General features: G+C 35.8%; 1 protein-coding gene across 1 annotated transcript in view; it reads right to left on the minus strand.

Annotated features, from left to right (window-relative positions):
• The window catches only part of LOC120768043 (RYamide receptor), a 368160-nt gene that overhangs the window by 312304 nt on the left and 31111 nt on the right, over positions 1 to 24745 (minus strand). The window contains exon 2 of the mRNA XM_040094594.1: positions 1226 to 1425. The gene's annotated coding sequence lies outside the window, so the exon portion shown is untranslated. The remainder of the gene's footprint in view (positions 1 to 1225; positions 1426 to 24745) is intronic.

Consider the following 24745-nt stretch of genomic DNA (forward strand, 5'->3'; position numbering starts at 1 on the left):
TCAGAAAGTCTAGTCTCTCCCTAGTTGTGGGGCTTTTAACAGGCCATTGTCCTATTGGTGTTCAGGCTGTAAGGTTTGGAATCTTACCAAACGCCATTTGCAGAAGGTGGATAGGAGAAGATTAGATGGAAACAACTCAGCACTTACTTCTTAACCGTACCGGCTTGGTAGGTCAAGACTTAAACACTTGTGAGTGCACATCTTCAGACATTCCACCGAGCTGGCGGGAGTTGATAATAAACGCCTATGCAAAATTGTATTGGCTACCAAGCGTTTTGATGGATGGGATTTTAATTATATTTTAAAGTATTTGTACAAAATATTCAATATTTATTATATTTGTCGAATGATAATAAATGCCACTACCATAACAAGAAGCGTTTAAAGCCTTTTGAAAATAATTAAAATACTCTTTATAAGATACTGAAACCTAGTGTAATGTAGAACACAGATGCAAGGCAAGAACAATGTTTTGAAAAGCTTGAGAGGAACTTATATTATGTCCACGTGTTGAGTGTATCCCATTCATTAACATTATTCTGAACCTTTTCGAAAAGCCTAAGGTCGAAACTGTTCACACTAATACCGCCAAAGGATATGTAGCAATATATAATATCACAATGCAAATAATCCCACTGTCTTCATTCGTCCGTTGAGACAACCACCACATTTATTTAATTTTCTGTAATCAAGTTCAAATTTGCAATAAAATACCAACCACTTAAGTAATTTCAAATATACATTGAAATGTAGAGCTTGGGCTATGGGAGACACTGAAAAGAGCAAGTAAAAGAGTGAAGACACTTTAAGTACAAATTAAAATCCAGACATGCACATTTGACGTTTTTAACCTAATATAATGTAAAAACAAACATGAAAAGCAGAAATATGCAAAAATTTATTTAGGTAAAATATCCCACACTCGCAGAAATAAAATGGCTAAAGCATGTCGGCGCTTATATTCACCACAACAATAATAGCTGCTAAAAAACCGTAATCAAAGTGAATGCTGATTTTAATGCATTCTTCATGTATATTAGACAACTAGTTTTTGTATTGGCTCATGTAGACTTAAAATGTAATCAAATGTGGCGCCGGTAGCGAGTGTCGGTTGTACTCAAATGGCACTCAAATCGATGAATTGAAAACATTTAAAAGATATGTTCAATATAAATGACGCATGAACTGTTAAAAAACAATAACAATAAAATATAAAATCGCTTACCTGCCTTTACTGGGGTTTCACAGCAACAAAAAGCGGGAAATTTCCACTAGTGGGCGACGGAGCGTATGAGCAACGTTAGTAGAATTTTTACAGCATGCATTTAAAAGCTATTTCACGATATCGTTTTATAGTTTTAGAGATTAATAAATTTATATTTATTGTTTTGCGTGGAATAACATTTAATTCTGTGAAATGACTACCTGCAAATGGTAAAACAAGCATTTATTGGAATTTATTTGTATTTACATATGCATATGTAATATTAATATATTTGAAACTCATGTCTAAAACAAATATTTTAGAAATATTGTAAAAGGTTTATTGGAATGCAGCATATGAAGGCTAAAAACAACAATAAAAGTGAACTTCAATTTCACCGGAGCTATGAAAATGCTTCACAAATACAAAAGATTCCATACAAAAATTTTATTTTGATGCCAAGTTTTGTGAAGATATTTCTACAAGTAAAGAAGTCTTCACAAAGACACAAAGACCTCACGCTATATTGTTGATCGAAAATTGTATCGCTACTTTAAACCATGTCAATTTTTCTGATAATACCACGTCAAACAAAAGTTTTTGCCCTAAAAGAACATTATTTTCTCCAATCAGTTTGTATAGTGATTTTGGGTCACTAAGAAATCGCCGGTTCCGACAAAGGGTAGTTTCATGGTGAGAAAACAGAGGTGTGCAAAATCCATAACTAAGGAGTGTAAATACAGACGGATAGGCAAACATGACTAATCGCCGCTGCTCGAAAAACTGTTAATATATATGTACATTTTGAAGAGTATCGGAAGTTTTCTTCCAAGTGTCACAAACTTCATGGCACTGCCTGCCTGTGCACATAATGAGTTAAGATTTGATTTTGAAACGGTGCATGTATAATCCTTTTTGATAGTATGGATTAAATGCAAACCGGTAATTGGAAATTATTATATTATTAATAAAAACAAAATAAAAATTATGAGACAAAGAAGGACTCCAATATCTAAATATTAAATTAGTTTTTGACCAAGACGACTTCCAGTAGAGTAATTGCCTGAGTTCTTGACCACTAAACCCAAAAAGATGATTCCTTACCCTCGTGGAGAAACCCTAAACCCGATTTTGGCAACTATAGAAATTCTCTTGATGATTAACGTCCAAGAGAAGCTCTAGCCTGTAGTTGCAAATATTACAGCCAATATAACATCTAAATGAGTCGCCCATTCTTGAGAAGAGTAAAATTAAGAATGTTATATCCCCTTATCAACAAAACCGGACCTGACTGATGTTCTTTCTGAGCAGGTCAAAACGAGCTATTAGGAACTCGTAGCAATTTGTCTAAGGAAAAAAAAATCGGGATACTGATCTTAAAGAAGATACTTGAGATGAAATGGAGTAGTTCTAAAGCCAAGTTTAAATTTTTAAATTTCCTTGGTAATTTTCGTTTCATTGCTCAGGAAAACAGCATCGAGTAACGTTACCCAGTAACTCAAGGAAAGTTCTGCAAGTAAAGGCATGTAAAATAAATTGTTTTATGAGTCAGAGGCAATCAAAAAATGTTGCAGCAGATGAAAATTCCATTAATTTTATTAAGAGCAAACTAAGCAGAAAGTTTATTTTCCGCATGTTTCGATCATACAACTAAACAGCAATTGAACAATTTCTTCCCAATTTTATTTTTCAGGTCCACAATTGCTCAGTCCAGCATAAAATCGTCAGCACAACTGAAATGATTAATGACTCCGCAAATTGTATACGTCAATGATATGAATTTTTCATTGCGTAGTAAATTTTATATGAAATGCTGACAATTTGAGAGCATATTGTGGAGGAGAAGACTCACATAAACGCTTGTCACAGTTACAACATGGAAAATGGCGTGTGATGATTTCAACTATTTCGGCGTGAACCTTAATGTCAAAGGCCATTCATTTTGGCCAACAAATATACGAACCCATTCGCATTACAATTATAGTGACAACAATGACAGCCCTTCGGCCCACATCATGTTGTTTTGGACTGTTGAACGTTCATCGTTAAGTGAAAATATGTAAATATAATGGGAAAATTATTTTAAATTATTCAGCAAAATCATCACAGATGTCACAATCAATAAATATCTAAAGAGCACTTAACAGCTGTTTGCTGGACCAAACGTCATTTGACCCGCGTTGGTCCTCAGGCAGCGGCCGTTTTGCAGCGACATTTCTGTCGCTATTCATTTGTAATTTATTTAAATGCCACGAGCTGTTTTCAGGAAAACTTAAATGTCATTTGTAAACCGTTCAGATTAGTTATGGCAGCCATGACACTACAAGCCATTCCATAAGTACATACTGTTTGCAAAGCTCGCTGAAGCGTTTGTAAAATATTTTATTACGTTCACAGCACCGAAAGGACAAAATATAAGAAAAGGTTAACCGTTTGCTTTGTTTCACATAGTGCTTAAGAAATATGTAACCAAGCGTAGTTAATAATAAGTTTACATACTCAGGGTTGTAGACTACTATTCATAAAATAAACTATACGCCTCATTTGATTTTATGTCAGGTATAATAGTATAGTGGAAATGGAGTAATTACTGATTTGCTTTTGTTACTATAAATACTTGTATATGAGTACCTTTTGCCCACTTGTACTCTTATACGACTATTAGGAGTGCCCATGTAGGTAAGGATTAAGTCATTCAATATGAACAGACTTCAAAGTGAGCATCGCACGTTACATATGTATGTTGAGCAACACTAAAAGGAGAAGTAATTGGCGTCACCTCTATCGCAGTAGGATCAAAATCATATTTGTCATCTTATAAATTTATTATACAGGTAAAAGTCATAAACTCACTTGCTTTCAATACTAAATGTTTGAGTAAGAGATGGCATACCTCGGTGGCACTAGTTTTGCAAAGTTTTCTTCTGATGTATTCATATATGTACATTTTAATATTCTTTTATATGGAAAAATGACATGATCACCTATATATATTTATAGTAGTTCGATTAAACCTATTTTCACACTGTAACATAAAAATATCAATGTAGTGGTTGTAGTTAGATGAGTATTTAGTTCCTGAGTTAAAATTTAATATCTCTGAAGTACATATAATAATTTACTGAATTATCGAATTTTGAGTATTTTACTCAGTAACCGATATATGGCGAGTGGAAGTGGTTAATACACGATTTCATCTAATGTCAGAGTGTATAAAGAGCTGCAAGAAAGACTACCGGTCACTAAATTAAGTTGATTTAGCATCAGTAGTGTTAGAGATATATTCTAAACTCATTTTGATACCCTGTACTAAAGTATAATGTTTTATCCACATTTGGGCTTAGTTATAGAGCTAAACACCTTCTCAAAGTGACAAGAAACATGTGTGTCAATATATTTACATAAATTCTTACTCAAGATATCGCTAGCACGCACAGCCAGTGAGACACACAGAGAGAATAAGAGGATTCCATCTAATGGAAAAGTGATGAAGGTTGATAAGAAATAATGATATCTGACTACAATCTCTACCTACATATCGAAAATCGACTGGAATGAGGCTAGCTTTGCCCAAGTAGTTTAATATTTTCCCTTTTCCTTCTACATCGGAGCGGAGCTCAGTCAGTATATTAAAAAAATCAGTTCGGTATGTGAGGCTTGAAAAGTTATGATTTTGACAATTTTTAGACTAGAGATTGCGTACCCCAAAGTCACTATTCTTGTAAAATTTTATCCGAATGTAAGTATTTATTGGTGCTTGATTTGTATAGAAGAAAGTAAAGGAGTTACATGGAATTTAAAATTGTGAAATATTGGAAGTAAACGTGATCGGATCGAGCGCATTTTTATTTACAAAATGTGGCTTAGGTTCATCTGTTTGCACATACACGAACTACTCCTTTAACTTTTGAGTTATCGATCTGAAATTTTACACACGTTCATTTCTCCTCAAGAAACTGCTCATTTATTTGTTATTTGAACCGTTGACATCTTACCACTATAGCATATAGCTGTCATACAAACTGAGAGATAGGAATCAAATTCTTGTAAGGAGCATTTTGTTTACGTTTTCTTCTTGTTTATTTCTGATGAAGCTTCAAAATCAAGATAATAATTATTTACCTGCCTTTCTACTTCCTTTCTAAAAACTTCTTTGAAAGTCGTCTACAAATTACTATTCTTTTGATTATGAATTATATCAAATTTGCCATCGCAAAGAATGCCGTCTAACCACATAAGCCATATGTACAAGGTTTTTGCAAGGATTAGAAACCGTACTATGAGTGCGACATTCACCACTTTTCGGAACAAATCATACATATCAAAAACTTCCTCATCAAATTCCATATACAATGTTTCCTTGTCGTCCTATTAGCATAGTTTAAAAATGGTTGAAATTGACCCACTAACATGTTTACATTTCAAGCTGCTATGCCACACTCTAAGCCGTCTTTATGAGAGTATCAACAAAATCAAGCAATGAAGCCGCCTCCCACTAACAAAAATGAGCAAAGAATAATCGTTCCTTGGTATGCAGGTATTATTATAATCGCTTGGCGTATTTCTCTATTGCATGCAAGTTACTTCTGGAACGGTATAAAATACACATAAGCCCATGTCATAATCTTTTTATTATGTAATAATAAAGCGACTTAAAATTTCAATAAAGTTTTGTAGCGTTAAAACTTTTACAAAGGCGATTTGCAGCGCCAAGGTAACTAAATGCTCGTTTGTATACTCGCAGGACTTGCATACAAATTACATATGCTCTTAACAAACAGACAAACATATGTGACAGTCAATTTTCAATATAGTATACCATAAAATTATACAACTTTGGAATCCCGCAAGTATTCAAATTTATACATACGAGTACACAGGCAAAATGCTATCAACAAGTGATTCATCAAAATCCCAACGGGGCTTCATTATTCACTTCATATTCTACAGCTCATGGAATTTTTAAGGAGACACCTGCCAAAAGTCAAAATCAAATTGCCTCCATAATATTCGAACGAATAGCACGCAAGTCAAATGGCAAGCCACTGTCTGTGTATGCTATGTAAAAACATATGTATACCGTGAATGTGTATAAAAAGCCTTAAATATGTATGTACTTGCTATATAGTAAAAGCTGGTATGAGGGTAATGAAAGCGACTTTGATACAACCAATTCTTGAAGAATGTCGATGAACATACAAAGGAAATTTCTACAGTATAAACGAGTATATAATAAGAAGAAAGCATGAATCTACAAAGTATAGAAATATTACGGTGGCCCCAAATATAACCTGTAACCAGTAGAGTTTAAGCTGCCTTCAAGTGTGGTGAGTTGGATCACTTAAATTATTTCAAACTCATAAAATCTCAAAGCGAGAATAGATTTCTATTTATACTAATATACGCAGGACTAACAAAGTTTTTTCTACTAAGATGTGTGATTTCCAAGTATCTTCGTCGATTTTAAAGCCGCTTCGACAGCACGGGAAGGCACTGCCTCTATGCTGCTATGTCTGAACTTGGTATCTCCACAAAGCTAATACGGCTGGGTAAGCTGACGTTGATCAACACTAAAAGCTCCGTTAGGATCGGGAAAGACCTCTTTAAGCTGTTTAATAAGCAAAGCAAATGGGTATGGTAGTGAACGAGGGCAAGACAAAAAATCTCCTATCATCAAACAAACAGTCGTCGCACTCGCCACTACTGTTGACAGTCATAACATCGAAGTCGTTGATAAGTTCGTCTATCTTTTAACCAACACCAACATCTACAATAATATCAGCCTTGAATACAACTCAGAACTACTCTTGCCAACAGGTGTTACTTTGGACTCAGTAGGCAATTGAGAAGTAAAGTCCTCTCTCGACGAACAAAAACTAAAATATATGAGTCCCGCATTATTTCCGTCCTGCTATGTATGACAATGATATCATCTGATGAGCCGGCCTTAGGAGTGTTCGAGGGAAAGGTTTTACTGAACAAGAGGAAGAGAAAAAGTTCCACTCCGTTGGAGAAATCAGGTGGAGAAGGACCTGACTGCACTTATTATCTCAGATTGGCGCCAAATAGCGAAAGGGCGACTGGCGAGCTGTTGTTAACTCGACTATAACTCCGTAAGGTTGTCGAAGCCAGTAAAGAAGAAAGAATAACAGCGTCTCAGTAATGTCGTATTAATGCAGTGTAATAACTCCAAATGCGAAGGTTGTATTTATTAACGTACCCATACAACCAAAAATGAGCTTCATGGCTAAACAAAATTTTCTTATGAAAATCGAAATCTTTGGTCATATCGTTTTGGGCCCATTCACCGAACATGCGTCAGCCCGTAAGCCAAGATATTTCCTCAAAATCTTATAAAACCTCCATGAGCACAGCGCCAGTTGTTGCTCGCGGTGGGTGATGGACTAATTCGAATTACCAACTCTGCTGAAAGATTATACCGACCGAATATTGTCCGGACTGAATTACTATTTCAGTACAAAATTTGCATGAATTGCAAACGTTGTTCCGGAGTAGGTCAGTTCATTATGAATCAAGTGACAACCGTCAAAAAGACCAACTTCGAAAAATGTCTAAAAAATCACCCATTATAATGATTTGAAAAAATGCATTATATGCGCTTTTCCAAAACACTCCACTACTATGAAGCTTCTCAAACTATGGAAATATGGCAAAAATTTAACTCTCATCGCAGTTTCAATTAAATGTGCTGAATATCAGCGAGATAATCCACATTAAAAAGTTATAAAAGAAGGTTGAATTTCTAAAAATTATTTTTTATAGTAATTTGTTTTGATAGTATCAGCTCTTTCTACTCTGATACTGTACAACAATATTAAAAAATCCACCAAATTACCCATATATTTCAGATATAACTCCAGGCTCTTTGGTTGATACAAAACCGTGAGACTAATATTTTGAAGGTTTTGCATCGAACTTTATAGTATGTGATTGACGACCTGGCAATGGAATCATACAGTTCCCAGACTACCAGGCATTTAGAGCAGGACTATGTACGTGATATGGATACAGGCATTTGAAAACCTTAAATAATATTTGAGAAAGGTTTAACTCAACCGCAATTCATAAATTAATGAGCCACGCATTGTAGTTTCCAATTGGCATGAATGACAGCGGTCGACAAACTGAAATAAGCGCGTCAAATTTTGACATTTTCCCATACCCTCTACATATATTCGATTTATTTTGCACGTTAAAATGGAGTACACGTGCGATTGACACATGAATTTTAATAAATAATCACATACTTAAATAAATTTTATTTTCATTTGTATCCATTTCTGTACCTTTACGCTTTTCCTCATCTTATAACTACAAAATTTAGCGTACTGTGAAAAAATTGTGACGTGTAAGCACTTTTAGAAATATTAGAATTATAAATATTGCGTGTATCAATTCAACTACATTGTGTGACACCCCTTCCAGTTGCAAGCGAGTCCCAAAAGAACACCTACTAAAGAAAAAGAAAAACAAAAGCTAGAAAAAACGTTAACTTTTGCGTCACCATTAGAAGAGAGCACTTCAAAAATTAAGAAGTTTCCATGCGAGAATTTGATTTTGTTCATTCAGTTTGTAAAGCTGCTTTGGCATATACATATGTACATTGTGGTCCGATCTTAAAAGTTTATGCGCATGCGTAATCCCAGTGAAGGTACTATTCTCAATAGCCTTTATTCTTCTTCCCATGCAACATCGTTTCGCTCTATGGGCTCTCGAAAAGTTCCAATAAGATCCGACGTTTTCGTGCCAAATTTTGTACAGCGATGAGGCACATTTCTGGCTCAGTGGGTGTGTTAACTAGCAAAATTGTGGAAAAGCAGCCTGAAAAGATTCAGAAGCTTTTGGTGGACTATTTGATGCCTGAAATTGAAGCATATGACCTTGGCGATATTTGGTTCAACAAGATGGGTCCACTTTCCACATATCGCGTCAATCAATGGATTTATTGAGAGAACACTTCGGTGAGCAGTTAATTTCACGTATTGAGTAGGTCGACTAGCCACCAAGATCGTGTGATATCACACCGTCGGACTTTTTCCTGTGTGAATATGTAGAGACTGAAGTCTCTACGAATATTTCCGCATCGATTGAGGCTTTGGAGCAAAATATCACACATCATCGTTAATTGGATTCAACTGACCAACATTTGAAAGAGATAACCTTCAAAAAATAAATACCAAAGAATGTTCCTTCGAATGATAATAAATATTCCCCATTAAATTTGAAGTTTCCCCATTAAATTTGAAGATACTTTCTATATTATTTTATCTTTTCTCCGTGTATTTACAAATTTTCTCACGTCGTTCTGGCTGAAAAATATTATCTATATCGTCGTGGATGCTATAGCATTAATTGTATACAAAGATAATTGCCTGTATATTTTTGCAGCTCCCTAAAATTGTTTGCGTCCGCGAACGTGTGGAGAAACCTCGAAATGGATCACTCTTTAGTAGGACAATAATATCAAGGACAAGAAATAGAAACGCTTTCCATACAAGAACTTAATTCTGAAGATACACTTTTTATGACAGTGATTCCAATAACGGCGATTTCGACAAATGAGCAGCTCTTCGTATCAAAAAGACGTATTCAAAATTTCAGATCAATATCTTAAAAACTGAGGAGCTACATAATTTGTATATATACAGACGGACCTGAGCAAGTCAATTCAGCTCATCACTCTGATAATTTATATATTTTTTTGATGGGGTATTCGATGTTTCCTTATGGGTACTACAACAACTTCTTCGTAAACTTAATTAACCAATTTTGAGTATAAAAAGTGCAGATAATTCTACAAATTGCCGGAAACGGTTGAAAGTTCCGATGGCATGAAAAATGTTTGTTAGTTCAAAATACAATAGCTTTGAAACCGTCTATGATAAAATATTTTACATCTTGGTTTCTTGTAGAAAATTTGATTTAGGTTCACCCTAACAAATCCGATTTATTACCTTCGCAAGCGTTTACGTTAAAATAATCAGAAAAATAAATAGCTCCTTTTCTTTCCACAAATCATTTTGCACTGTTTGGTTTCGCTCGCATCTTTGCTTTCAACTGATTGCGTGACTAATAAATCCTGACAAAATGTCAAGATATTCTCTTCGTCATGGTTGAAGTAAAAGTTGTGTGATGGAAAATTACACATTATGTTCAAAATGTTGCCATTTAACTACAACATAGCGGCACATCTAATAAAGCGGAAGTTATACCTTTTAAAAATACTGTCTTTTAATGTTCTGTTATATTTATTATTATAAAGGATGCTTCGTGATTTCGATTTACAACAGAGAAAAAATTTATAATGTATACCAAAATTTAGAATTAAGGTTTGGAATTATATATTTTGAGTTATAGTAAATTAAGGATTATAACGGGTGTTTTTTAAACGTTTTTTTTTTTTTCAATGAGGCAATGCTTTTTTGAAATTGGTCTTTGTGACAGCTAGATTTATTGATTAATAATCAGTTTACTTTGTGATTTTTGTAAAATAAACAGATTTGTTAATAAACAACGTTCGATGAATGGCCACCGTAATAAAAAACTCATATCTTTATTTGTTTCTTTCTAAAAACTCACTCCTTAGACATTCTATATGACGTGCATATATTTGGTACCAAATAAAATGCAAAATTTAAAATACAATCCTGCTACAGCTCTTCCTTTAATACGTCTTCAAATGTATGTCTACTCACACTGGCGTGGCTTGCAATGTGAGAGATGTGCGTTAAAGGCAATCTTGTAGCTGTCACATAATATCACTGGTGATACATCAAATTTAAAAATAATAAATTATAAGGTTGCTCAAATATTTATACCAACAACTCTGCTCACACACCAAAACATCCGCAGAATCGAAGTGTCAGTTTAGTCGAAGGCGCATGGAAGCGAATATGATATTAATGTTAGAAAAATAAATAAAAAACAGTAGTAAAGCCGAAAAATAAATACGATACAAGAAGAACAAAACAACAAAATGTAAGCGACTGAGTGACGTTTCTTGCGCGAGATGTCTTTAAATTTGCAAAAGTAATATGTGTTATGCAAACCTCTTATCAGATATTTTTGTTGTTTATTTAAGTACTTTTTGCTTTTTCTTGTGAGTTGTTAATACTCTGTCTTATATACTTATTTCTATGTATTACACACACTCGCACGTATGTTATGTGTGTATTTATGATTGCTTAAGCACTGAGAAGAAGTCAGCAATACAATAGCTAAACAGAAAGTAATTCTTCGCATTAAATTTCTATCCGAAATTTTACATTATTTTATATACAGTATATAATCATTAAAACCACAGTGAAATATAATATTTACCTTGAATGACTCGTAAGTTCCTACTTTTCAAAAAATTGTCTAGTCTAAGCTAGTCGAATGATTTGAAAGTGGCAGGTCAGGCTGCTTAAATTAGCGCATACTGAAATAATAAGACTGATAAGTCTGAAGTCCTTTTTATGCTCTCGCAACAAAGTTGCTAAGGAGAGTATTATAGTTTTGTTCACATAACGGTTGTTTGTAAGTCCTAAAACTGAAAGAGTCAGGTAAAGGGTTATATATACAAAAGTGATCAGGGTGACGAGTAGAGTTGAAATCCGGATGTCTGTCTGTCCGTCCGTCCGTCTGTCCGTCCGACGGTGCAAGCTGTAACTTGAGTAAAAATTGAGATATCATGATGAAACTCGGTATACGTATTTCTTGGCTCCATAAGAAGAATAAGTTCGAAGATGGGCAAAATCAGCCAACTGCCACGCCCACAAAATGGCGAAAACCGAAAACCTATAAAGTGTCATAACTAAGCCATAAATAAAGATATTAAAGTGAAATTTGGCACAAAGGATCGCATTAGGGAGGGGCATATTTGGACGTAATTTTTTTGGAAAAGTGGGCGTGGCCCCGCCCCCTAACAAGTTTTTTTTGTACATATCTCGGAAACTACTATAGCTATGTCAATCAAACTCTATAGAGTCATTTCCTTCAGGCATTTCCATATACAGTTCAAAAATGGAAGAAATCGGATAATAACCACGCCCACCTCCCATACAAAGGTTATGTTGAAAATCACTAAAAGTGCGTTAACCGACTAACAAAAAACGTCAGACACACTAAATTTTACGGAAGATATGGCCGAAGGAAGCTGCACCCAGGCTTTTTAAATTGAAAATGGGCGTGGCGTCGCCCACTTATGGACCAAAAACGATATCTCAGGTACTACTAAACCGATTTCAATGAAATTCGGTGTATAATATTTTCTTAACAGCCTGATGACATGTACGAAATATGGGTGAAATCGGTTCACAACCACGCCTTCTTCCAATATAACGCTATTTTGAATTCCACCTAATGCCTTCTCTGTACAATACGTATATATACATTAGGAACCAATGATGATAGCGGAATAAAACTTTACAAAAATACGGTATTTGAAAATTTGTAAATGACGGATAATAAAATCTCGATTATCAATTTATCATGCGAGAGTATAAAATGTTCGGTGGCACCCGAACTTAGCCCTTCCTTACTTGTTAATGGTTAATCTCGATTTCCGTCAAAACTACGATTTCTATAGACAAAATTTTTACGCCAAACTATAAGTTATAAGAGGATCTATAACTTTTGTATTAGCACTTTTTTCAGCTAACCTCAAAATTTATGTGAAAACATGAAATATCCAAGAATTCGGCTGTTATATTTTTTTTTTTTCTGATACAAAAAAAACACCTTCACAGAATTTGGTGTAAACTTACGCATACATCTTGAGATGGGTACTAGTATAAACGTTGTAGATCCCTTCGTTACCTACTAGTTTGCCTTGCAACTTTTTCATGTGGGACTCGAAATTCACTTCTGGCATACAATTGAAGAACCAATGTTTGAGATAAAACTTTGTCCGAATAGTACACTTAAGTATATGGGGTTAAAAGCAACCTTTTTTCAAAAATGTTTTTCTTATATAAAAATTAAATATTTTATTATATTTTTTTTTGTTTAGTTTAAACCTTAACTTAGAATTTACACGAAGAGAACAAACTGAAAATTGCATTTTTGACAGATTTTTTTTCAAAAAAAAATAAAATTCAGTGAAAATTTCGCGACATTTTTTTTCAAAAAGTTGTAATCGAAAAAAAATCTTTCATCCAGGTCTTTATGTATCTGTATCTCAAAGACCTGTGTAAAATTTTATAAAGATCGGTAGAGTAGTTTCGAGAAATCTTGCCAGCCGACTTCAATAACACAGTTTCGAGAAAAACTTGTTTAAAGACGGCGCACTTAGCCTAGCTAGTCCAAAGCGCACAAGTTCTCAAGGCTATATCTCCGAAACTATTACTCGGATCGACTTAAAATTTAGGACAATATTCTAACAGGTGGCGCTAAAAATATCTTCCGATGTTTTTTTTTTGGAAAATTAAAAACTTTTTTAAAAAATTAAAAACTTTGATTCTGCTTGTGGATTATTTTTATTTGGTCTTTTAAATTTTTTTACATCAAGTCGAGAATATGATATCATGTAAATGTCCGCCGCCACAGTTGATTGTCATTTGAGCCCTTTTTATGGCATTTTCCATCATATTGGCCAGAACTTCCGGCGATAGGTCCTCACATTCTTGACGGATATTGTGTTTAAGAGCTGCAAGAGTCTGAGGCTTGGTAACATAAGCCCGCGACTTCAAAAAGCCCCACAAAAAGAAGTCTGGAGCGGTCAAATCAGGCGATCTTGCTGGCCAGTGCAAATCACCGAAACGGGAGATTAGGCGTCCGGGAAATGCATCCTTCAGCATATTGGTTGTCGCACGCAGTGTAGCGTACCATTGTTAATTTACGTGTATTTCGCATGTGTTTACTACGCAAATGTCAAAACAGATCTGACATTAGAGGTCAATTGCAAAATTTATAGCATCTTCTGATCATGTTCTGACTGTTGCGCCACCCGTTAAAAGTGTTTTTTGAAACCTATACACCCATGTAACCGCTTAAATTAGGACATCTTAAAATGAAAACTCCTCAAAATCAAACTATTACTGTTCAGTTCCCACATCGAACATTTAAACGAAAATTTCGGACAATTTGTGAAATATTTTATTAAAAATCGAAGTAAATGAGTATATAATGACAATGTATCTTTGTGCATAAAATGGATAAAATCAGGTCATAACTTGCTCTACCCCCTGAATAGTAATATGAAAATTTTCGAATATCCGGCTGACTTCTCTCCATACATATTTGTGATAGTATGTGAGGTATGTATGTATCTTAATGAAACCCAAAGGGCATATTATTAATATGTGGAATGTTAGTAGTACTTGGTATTGCGGTAAAAAGATAAAATCGGGTGAATATATCCCTTAATTAGCCTTATACCATATATAGGAACTATCCCCACAACCATATACTATATTACATGATCATAGATTTTTGTTCTTCTAACAAGCCTTATGATGTTCAAATTAATGCAATTACCCCGTCCCTTTCTCAGCCCCAATATGGCATATATACTGAGTTCCAACTTTTCATTTGACCCACCACCGTACAGGCTAGTCAAAATGACCAATCAACTGAATATTCTTAACATAAAAACTTCAATACTCCATATATAAAATATAGCTTCTTCGATTGAGTTTACATACTATATATCACATAGTTCTTATGTAAGGAGGATTTTAATATGACGCGATTAAAATGTCTTAATAAAAAATCAATACAGGACCTTCAATATAAGTTAATAAGATACTAAATTTGATTGTTATTCATTCACGATTTCGTCGAATAATAAATAGTGATTTCTTTCACAACATTTGTCAGCACCGATAACTATTTCACCGGCAATATTTTGAAGGTTTAGCTCTTGCACGGGTATGCTGTGAATACTGTTAGATTTATATTATCGCATTATTTATTTTCTAGAAGTCCAAAAAGTTTAAACGTATTACCAACTGAGTGAAATTGACGCGGACTGGTCCACTTACTACAATACAATTTGGCCATTTTTAGCGCCTACGTGAATTCGTCGAAAGCGACTGTTTTTATAAGCAAAAAATCCACGGAGTTTTCATTAATTTTTTCGCTAAACTCGAACCGAGAGTCATCGTTTCTGTTTCCAAAACGAAAAAGCCGCTTTGCAGAGCTCGCCATGAATCCATTGAAGCAATTGAGAGTTATTCGGTGATGACTGAAGTCCACCCCAGCCCAACCATTGGCATGCTTGTATTGGCTCAAAACGTATTTAGTACCATTTAGTACTTTACTGAAACTATCTTCCACATCTAATTAAAATTATTCCAATTTGGTTAAATGAGCTAAGTTTCCCTCTCGTATTTATATGTACATACATACGTCATTCAAGCCGACATTATTGGTACATATTAATAAAACCCAACATACCTGAGAACAATGCTCTGATCTTATCACATACGACAATACCAACAATTTTACTTTCACACTACACAAGCATTTTAATTATTTAAAATAATGAAGTTATTAGTGCTACACTAATGTTTAGGTACCGTATTGCCTATCAAAGTTCAAATAAAGTGACGTCTGCTAACCAATAAATTGGGTATATATTTGTCCACAATTTTGTCCACATAAAAAGTTTATTCAAAGTGCTAGGATTTCCCGCCGCAACTTGCCTGTCTCTTCTATAATTTAGACTTGCCCAAGGCTATCTTATTGGCTAAGCTTCAATATTATTTTAAACAGCCAAACATTTTCGGCATGAAAACACATTTGCCGGCGGTGACAGAGTTAATTGAAAATTTTTTCCCCAAAAAAACATTTTTTTTTTTTTTTTTAACAGCGATTATATTACACACAGACATTGGTTCTACTTTGTTGGGCAAACGACTAAATTGTCAGGTAATGAGATTTGGTTTACCGCTATTAAATGAAATTTAAAAGAGAAACCCACGTAAGCTGAAAAAATAATTCGATTCTTGCTGTCTATCCCGGCGGCTGAGCAAGGTCGGCTCTCACGCACACCAAAATAAAACTGACCGCTTTTCACTATCTAACAAAACGCAGGAACGCAAGCCATTTCCTAAAATTTATTCAATCAATTAAAGCAAATCAAAACGCAACCGCAGGCCACAAAGCTTTGTTTTTTTTTTTTTGTTTCAGGTCTATCGCCAATAAGGCTAACGAAATATCGTTGGCAGGATAAGCCTTTGAAATACCAACAAGGCAGGACGAACAACAACAACAAAACCGTTATTGAATTTCTACGACGGCTGTCGGCAAGTTCGGAAAATCGAAAAAATATTGCATTTGTTCTATTTGAAATGGGTAGTGAGCAAGTTTAAATGTATTTCATTGTCAAACGTAATTTACACGAATCCTTCCAAAGACATACAAATTAACGCAACAATATGCAGCAGGCGTATGTGTGTGTGTAGATGTAGTCAGTGTATTCATTAGCCTTTGCTGTCAATAAACTTCTGTATTATTATACTCTCGCAACAATGTTGCTAACGAGAGTATTATAGTTTTGTTCACATAACGGTTGTTTGTAAGTCCTAAAACTAAAAGAGTCAGATATAGGGTTATATATACCAAAGTGATCAGGGCGACGAGTAGAGTCGAAATCCGGATGTCTGTCTGTCCGTCCGTCTGTCCTGTCCGTCCGTCCGTGCAAGCTGTAACTTGAGTAAAAATTGAGATATCATGATGAAACTTGGTACATGTATTTCTTGTCTCCATAAGAAGGTTAAGTTCGAAGATGGGCAAAATCGGCCCACTGCCACGCCCACAAAATGGCGGAAACCGAAAACCTATAAAGTGTCATAACTAAGCAATAAATAAAGATATTAAAGTGAAATTTGGCACAAAGGATCGCATTAGAAAGGGGCATATATGGACATAATCTTTTTAGAAAAATGGGCTTGGCCCCGCCCCCTACTAAGTTTTTTGAACATATCTCGGAAACTACTATAGCTATGTCAACTAAACTCTATAGAGTCGTTTTTTTCAGGCATTTCCATATACAGTTCAAAAATGGAAGAAAGAAAACGTCAGAAACACTAAATTTTACGGAAGAAATGGTAGTAGGAAGCTGCACCCAGGCTTTTTTTAAAAATTGAAAATGGGCGTGGCTCCGCCCACTTATGGACCAAGAACCATATCTCGGGAACTACTAGACCGATTTCAATGAAATTCGGTATATAATGTTTTCTTAACACCCTGATGACATGTACGAAATATGGGTGAAATCGGTTCACAACCACGCCTTCTTCCAATATAAAGCTATTTTGAATTCCATCTGATGCCTTCTCTGTATAATACGAGTATAAACATTAGGAACCAATGATGATAGCGGAATAAAACTTTACAAAAATACGGTATTTGAAAAATATTTAAATGACGAATAATGAAATCTCGATTATCACTTTACCATGCGAGAGTATAAAATGTTCGGTGACACCCGAACTTAGCCCTTCCTTACTTGTTTTTCGGTCTTTGTTGGTTTTGAATTTCCATTTTGCGCTTTTCGTTAATGGTTTCTTACAGAATTCACAATGAAAACCAGATAAGGACATATACAGGGTTTGTCCAGAAAGTAATAGGACTGATTTTTTTCCGCCGCCACTGTACTTCGGAGCGTGAATTCGGTAGAAGGCATTCCTAGCTTAAGAACGAGCGGCTGGTTAGTCAGGACAAACATTTTCGCTCGACATATTTCTGAGAGTGGTACAAGCTGAAAATACAGCGTTCGTTAGAGCAGAGGTATGCGTTTAAATTCAATGTGAAACTCATTAAATCTGCGACAGAGGCATTTGATGTTGCTTTAGCAAGAAGTGGTGTATTTCAGTAGCACCAGGCCTTTTTGAAGGGCCGGGAAGAGGTCGCCGATGAATGAGCAAATCCTAAGTTAAAACGATGCTCATTGTCTTCTTTGCTACCAAAGGCATCGTCCACCATGAATTTGTTCCTCCTGGACAAACCTCAACGCCAAGTTTGTCGTAGAAGTCCTCAAGAGACTCAAACGAAGCGTCAATCGGGTCCGACAAGACATCGCAGCCGATTGGAAATTGTACCACGACAACGCTTCGATACGTCGAGCGCAACCGTGATTTATATATCTATATAAAAAATTTCGTCTACTTATTACCAACCAACAGTTACTTTAGAGTTGTAGGCCATGTATTACGAAGAGTACGTTAGGAATATTCTTAGGATTATAACTGATATGCAAGCCATGTTTGAGAAGGAAGTCTTATGTTTGTGCTTTTTTAGCCATGGTCTCATTTCTAGACTTGTTTAAAGGTGTCCAACAATTACAACAATCGAAAGTAGAAGTAGAGTTTTCTAAAAATTCCGTATGGTGGACTTAAGCAGCTTTCCATACGTATTTTCTAAAGGTTATGTGTTTATTAGAAACAACAATCTATGAAACCCATACTGCTTCAAGGAATATGTTGAGATAATACATGATTTTCAAGTTCACTTCCAGTTTTAGTTCAGAGCCTAAAATTTGGGACAAATACTTCCTTTTATGGGTTCACACACGATCTTATCTTTCTAAGTCTTAATGAGAACCAGTTTAAGCTTTCGAGAGATGGGGCTAATATCTGTCATGTCATGGTACAATGAGCTCAAACAATAGTTACCATAAAAGATTGTGATTAAACACTTTTGTGCTTGGAGAAGACAAATATCAATGATTGAAAAAAAATCTTATTAGGAAAACAAGTTAAAATAGCAAAAGTTAAAAGGAAAAAAGGAAGAAGAAGGGAGTGGTTAAAATTTAAAGATTAGAAACGGTTCATTTTGATTTCTGTCAAAATTACGAGTCCTATGGAAAAGTGGCATATATACATATTTATAATACCTATAAAAAGGTCTATAACTCTTGTATTTACACCTTTCTCACATAACCTCAAAATTTATATGAAAAATTCGAAAAAAATTAAATATTGTTTTAATATTATTTTAGCAAAAAATCTTCTTTCACAAAAATTGTGGTTAACTAATATACTACTGTGCCCAAAAAATTAGGTGACATTGTATTTATTTTGAAAATTCTTCATTTATTCTTCCAAATCAATTTCATCACCTTCAAAGTGATCCCCTCTTGATGCAATGCACTTATGCCAACGAATTTTCCAATCTTCGAAAACCTTGAATCTCCTCTATGGTATAAAAACGGTGTCCCTGGAGCGGTCTTTTGAGCTTTCTGAACAGCCAGAAGTCGCACGGCGCCAGATCAGGTGAATACGGTGGTTACGGAACGATATGGGTTGAGTTTTTGGCAAAATGATCTCGAATTACGAGGGCAGTATAGGATGGTGCATTATCGTGCTGTAAAAACCAAGAATTGTCTTTCCACAATTCCGGGCTTTTTAGGCGGATAGCGTTACGCAAACGACGCATAACGTTCAAATAATATTCCTTGTTGACTGTTTGACCGGTTGGAAGGAATTCATAATGCACAACACCACGATAATCGAAGAAAACAATCAACATGACCTTGATTTTGAGCGACTAAGCATAGATTAAAGTCTCATCGCCAGTTATAATGCGTTTCATGACACCTCGGTAGCATCGTTTCACACACTTCAACGCGACGCCTTTTTTCCAAAAAATTCAATGTTTTCGGTACCAGTCGAGATTTGACGCGCTTGAGGCCCAAAACATCCTTCAAAATGGTATTGGCTGAGCCTTTTGATATGCCAACTTCATCAGCAAGGTCCCTAGTTGTTAATCGATGGTTCTTCAACACTAAATCTTTGATTTGTTGAACGTGAATTTCGTCGGTTGAGGTTGATGGTCGCCCTGGACGCTCTTCGTCTTCGACACGTTCACGGCTGGCTTGGAACTCACTATACTACTTATAAACATTTTTTTTTAGACATAGCCTCATCACCAAAGGCTTTCTCAACAAATTTCGACATCGCAAAAAACGAAAAACTCACTTTTAGCAGCTCACAAAACGACACGTATCTCAAACACTAATGAATATTTTGACATGAAATTTGACATAAATATGACTGACAGCATTACCAACCTACAAAAAATAATAATTCTCTAAATCCTTCGACGCGCGCAGTTTAAATTCAAATGTCACCTTTTTTGGGTACAGACCGGTCAAAATAAAGTTTCAAACACAAATCGGCCGATTGGCAGAGACCATAGCCTTGACGTAGTCCCACAGGAAATAAGGTAACGGTGTTAAATCACTCTACCGAGGCGCCCAATTGACTCAGACATTTCGTGAGATAACACGTTCCTCAAACTTGGTTTTCACTAAATCGATTGTGACATTCGCTGTGTGGTGCCGTCCTGTTGAAACCACATATTATCCAAGTCCATATCCTCCAATTCGAGCCAAAAACAAGTAAGGAAGGGCTAAGTTCGGGTGTGACCGAACATTTTATACTCTCGCTTTTTGATAAAGTGATAATCGAGATTTCATTATTAGTCATTTACATATTTTTCAAATACGGTATTTGTGTAAAGTTTTATTCCGCTATCATCATTGGTTCCTAATGTATATATTATACAGATTATTATAAGGCATCAGATGGAATTCAAAATAGCGTTATATTGGAAGAAGGCGTGGTTGTGAACCGATTTCACCCATATTTCGTACGTGTCATCAGGGTGTTAAGAAAATATTATATACCGAATTTCATTGAAATCGGTCTAGTAGTTCCTGGGATATGGTTTTTGGTCCATAAGTGGGCGAGGCCACGCCCATTTTCAATTTTTAAAAAAAGCCTGGGTGTAGCTTCCTTCTGCCATTTCTTCCGTAAAATTTAGTGTTTCTGACGTTTTTTGTTAGTCGGTTATCGCACTTTTAGTGATTTTCAACATAGCCTTTGTATGGGAGGTGGGCGTGGTTATTATCCGATGTCTTCCATTTTTGAACTGTATATGGAAATGCCTGAAGGAAACGACTTTATAGTGTTTGGTTGATATAGCTATAGTAATTTCCGAGATATGAACAAAAAACTTAGTAGGGGGCGGGGCTACGCCCAACTTTCCAAAAAAATTACGTCCAAATATGCCCCTCCCTAATGTGATCCCTTGTGCCAAATTTCACTTTAATATCTTTATTTATGGCTTAGTTATGACACTTTATAGGTTTTCGGTTTCCGCCATTTTGTGGACGTGGCAGTGGGCCGGTTTTGCCCATCTTCAAACTTAACCTTCTTATGGAGCCGAGAAATACGTGTACCAAGTTTCATCATGATATCTCAATTTTTACTCAAGTTACAGCTTGCACAGACGGACATTCGGACGGACGGACAGACAGAGATCCGGATTTCAACTCTACTCGTCACCCTGATCACTTTAGTATATATAAACCTATATCTGACTCTTTTAGTTTTAGTACTTACAAACAACCGTTATGTGAACAAAACTATAATACTTTCCTTGGCAACTTTGTTGCGAGAGTATAAATATTCGGTTATCATTGAGCGATACCGACTCCCATTCACTGTAACGTGCCGGTCTTGATCATCACGGAAGAAGTATGGCCCAATGACGCCGCTGGCCCATAAACCGCACCAAACCGTAATATTTTCGGAAAGCAATGGTGAGTAATGGAGAAGATGTGGATTGCTGTCTGACCAATAAGGTATATTTTACTAAATGACGAAGACATTCAGCCATAAATAAGCCTCATCGCTGAAGAAGACTTTCCGATGAAAATACGGATCATTTTCAAGTTGTTGCTCAGCCCAATTCACGAACATACGACGATTCTGGTGGTTAAGCGGCCGAAGTTCTTGCGTCAATTTGATCTTGTAAGGATCCAGATCAAAATCTTTTCACAAAATTCCCCACAACGACGTCATAGAGATGTCCAACGCTTGAGAACGACGGTTGGGTCTTCCTCAATTGATGCGCCAGCAGCAGCAATATTCTCGACACTGCAGGCACTTCTTTATCTCACTGTCACGGGAAAATTTTTTACTCTGCCTGTGGATTCAAATTTTTCTACCAGACGCTCAATTGACACGACGATTATGACGACCATAAATTGGACCGAAAACTTTCGCATTTGACGTGGATTACTGTTTAATGTAATAACATAATCTCCGGAATTGTTCAAATCGGGTTACTATAGCATATAGCTTCCATACAAACTGAACACATAGTTACTAAAAGAAATGCATCTGTGAAGGGTATATTAGCTTCGGTGCAGCCGAAGTTAACGTTTTATCTTGATTTTTATTAAAAATTCTCACGTCAAAATATCAGGCATTTAACTCTAGAAAAGTAGATATCACTGGAATAAGGAAATAATGGAAACCATATAGCGGAGCTAAAACAATAAGGCCCAATATATAGGGTTAAAACTACGGCTTCAGAAAACAAGCTTTTGTGAGGGTCATGTTTGTTATCTATATGGACTTAGTATATCGATTGATCTAGAGAGGTCAGCCACCATTTTTAACTTCAAACAATTAGCTCAGGAGAAATATCTTTTCCAATGTCACGATTTTTTTTATATTTATTACGAGGTATGGTTTATGAATAATTTATCTCATAAACCTTTGTACTTTGATGCAATAAGTATAAGTTAGTCTTTCACCGCCAAGTGGCCAAAGTTGGAATACCGAAGATTTCATTAAACTCTCACGCACGATAAACTATTAACAATAAACCTCAAGTGCAGACATTTAATTAAATATTAATGAGCGCAATAATGTCTAGCGAAATAAAAAATAAGAATAAAATGACGAAACGACAGCGATAAAATATATGCAAAGGTCTGGGCGCAAGCACGAGCTATTAAAAGCAACTGACAGCGGAACATTCTTCAGCCAATCACTGACGCGCTAAATTATTAATGAATCAAAGTACCATAGAAGCGAAAGGAATAATACTACAAAAACTACAACAATAAGATAAAGGATGCAAGCGTCTATTCATGGTCTACTGCGTTTTCGGCAATGACACTTCGCATGAATATTAAATAGACGCAAAAATTTAAATAACCGCGAGTTTGTAGCGTACAGTGGCTGCTAATTGACAAGTGACCGCCAGCAGGGCGTGAGTAAGTGTTATTAATGAGCAGCACGCGCAAACTTTGTGTTTTTATTTTAGAAAGGAAAAATCTAAACAAATTGAGTATAGCAGCGCTTTGGTTGGGAAAAGGGCACGTTATAAGTCACACATATATTTTTGGTGATTTTGTTGTATTAAATTTGATGTAAAATCTAGAGAGCTCAATAGTCAGCCGTCAGCACTTTCTTTCATAGAAAAAATGAAAAACATTAGAATATGATAGCAAGTCAGGATAAAGTTAAAAACCTTCAACCAGCATAAAGTCCTACTCAGATTCGGATACATTATAACGTACAATACTCGCCTAGATATTGCACAAAATAAATTTTTTCTAGAAATGGAGCCCCTAATAAAAAAGAATGTCTCTGTTTCTCGAGAATCTTCTTCTTCATTGGCGGAGACTTGGAGATTCCAAGTGTAGCTAGGTCCTTCTCCACCTGGTCTTTCTAACGGAGTGCAGGTCTTCCCCTTCCTCTGCTTCCCCCGTTGGGTACTGCGTCGAATACTTTCAGAGTTGGAGTGTTTCCGTCCATTCGGACGACATGGTCTAGCCATTGTAGCCGCTGTCTCTTAATTCGCTGAATTATGTTAATGTCGACGTATATCTCGTATCGTATCGTATCGTATCTCATCGTTCCATCGAATGCAAGATTTGCCGTTGTTAATGCGCAAAGAACCATAAATCTTCCGCAGAACCTTTCTTTCGAAAACTCGCAACGTCGACTCATCGTCTATGCCTCTGCACCAACAAGCAGGACGGGAACAATGAGTGACTTATTGAGTTTTTTGTTCGTCGAGAGAGGACTTAACTTCTTAATTGCTTGCTTAGCTCGAAGTAGCACCTGTTGGCAAGAGTTATTCTGCGTTGCTGACATTGCCGTTACTGTTAATATTGGCTCCAAAATAGACAAAATTATCTACGACCTCGCAGTTATGACTGTCAACAGTGACGTGGGAGCTACGACGCGAGTGCGACGACTATTTGTTTCATGACACCAAATATTTCGTCTTGCCCTCGTTCATTACCAACCTAGACAAAGCAGAACAAACGTTGCACTCGAATTATTGTGACCAATGCGCGAAAAGAAGAAAGGACTGGCGCGCTGTTGTTAACTGGGCTATAATCGCGTAAGCGCCGTTGTCCGACATCAGTTCCGACAAATTAGCAGCTTCTTGCTGAGAAAATTAGAGGTGAAACATTTCAGATCGGTTACTCAAAAACAGACGGACATGGCAAAATCGACGTAACTCGTCATGCTGACAATTTACTTATGCATTCTATAGGATCTCTGATGTTTCCTTATTATTTTTAGGGTTTGTTGTTCAAAGAAATAGTATTAGTATTTCTCATGTTCTGAGACTTCAAAATGTTATTTTTGGAGCAAAATCATGGAGACTAGGGATTTTTTGAAGCAAAAAACCATTTGAAGGAAACTGGGAAGATCTTTTCAATCAGAACTTCTGTTTAATAATAAAGGTTAGGTTATGTTAAAAGGTCGATTACAACAG

Source organism: Bactrocera tryoni, chromosome 1, assembly GCF_016617805.1.
Source record: "Bactrocera tryoni isolate S06 chromosome 1, CSIRO_BtryS06_freeze2, whole genome shotgun sequence".
NCBI lineage: Eukaryota > Metazoa > Arthropoda > Insecta > Diptera > Tephritidae > Bactrocera > Bactrocera tryoni.